Here is a 1106-nt window from a genome sequence, read left to right on the forward strand (position 1 = left end):
TTTGAGACTATCTCACTCTGTCGCCCAGGCTGGAGTGCAGTGGCATGATCATAGCTCACTGCAGCTTCAACCTCCCCAGCTCAATCGATCCTCACACCTCAGCCTCCCAAGTAGCTGGGACTATGGGCATGCACCACCTTGTCCAACTTAACTCCTTATTTTGCATGCTGAGCTCAATAATATGCAACCTTTCTTCTTTTATAACATAAATCTGTAAGCCTGTGCATTTCCCACTAATTTCAGCCTTAGCCGCATCATGCACGTTTTGATATGTAGTAACTTCATTGTTGTTCCTTCTTAAATACATCAAATTGTCTTTACATTTCATCTTTGCTTGATGAATTTATTTAGAAGTGTATTTTTAATTTTTGTATCTGTGGAGTTTTTAGAAGATATCTTTTTGTTAATTGTTTCAGATGTAATTGCGACATGGTCAGAGAATGTGGGCTTTATGATACCATTCCTTTAAAATGTATTGAAACTTGCTTCATGTCCTAGTATTTGGTCAGTTTTTGAAAATGTTTCTTGTATTTGAACTGAACATGTGTTCTCTAGTTCTTGGATACTGTATTAGTCTGTTCTCACAGTGCTAATAGAGACATACCAAGACTGGGTAATTTATAAAGGAAAGAGGTTTAATTGATTCACAGTTCCACATGACTGGGGAGGCATCACAATCATGGTGAAAGAGGAAGGGACGTCTTACATGGTGGCAGGCAAGAAGAACTTGCACAAGGAAACTCCTCTTCATAAACTAAACCATAGATCTAGTGAGATTTATTCACTATCATGAGAACATCATAGGAAAGACTCACCTCCATGATTAAATTACCTCGAGCTGGGTCCCTCCCATAATACATGGGAATCATGGGAGCTATAATTCAAAATGAGATTTGGGTGGGGATGAAGCCAAACCATATCAGACACAAGTTCAAAATGTATTTATTAGGCCAAAATTGTTCACTGTTGCTTCAGTTATCCATTGGTGCATAATAAACCACTACAAATTTTAGTGGCTTAAAACATTTTATTTTGTCCTGAATCTGCACCTTGGACTGGGCTCAGCTGGGCGGTTCTGCTAGTCTTTCTCTTTTTTTTTTTTTTTG

This window comes from Cebus imitator, unplaced genomic scaffold, assembly GCF_001604975.1.
Source record: "Cebus imitator isolate Cc_AM_T3 unplaced genomic scaffold, Cebus_imitator-1.0 Scaffold82, whole genome shotgun sequence".
Classification (NCBI taxonomy): domain Eukaryota; kingdom Metazoa; phylum Chordata; class Mammalia; order Primates; family Cebidae; genus Cebus; species Cebus imitator.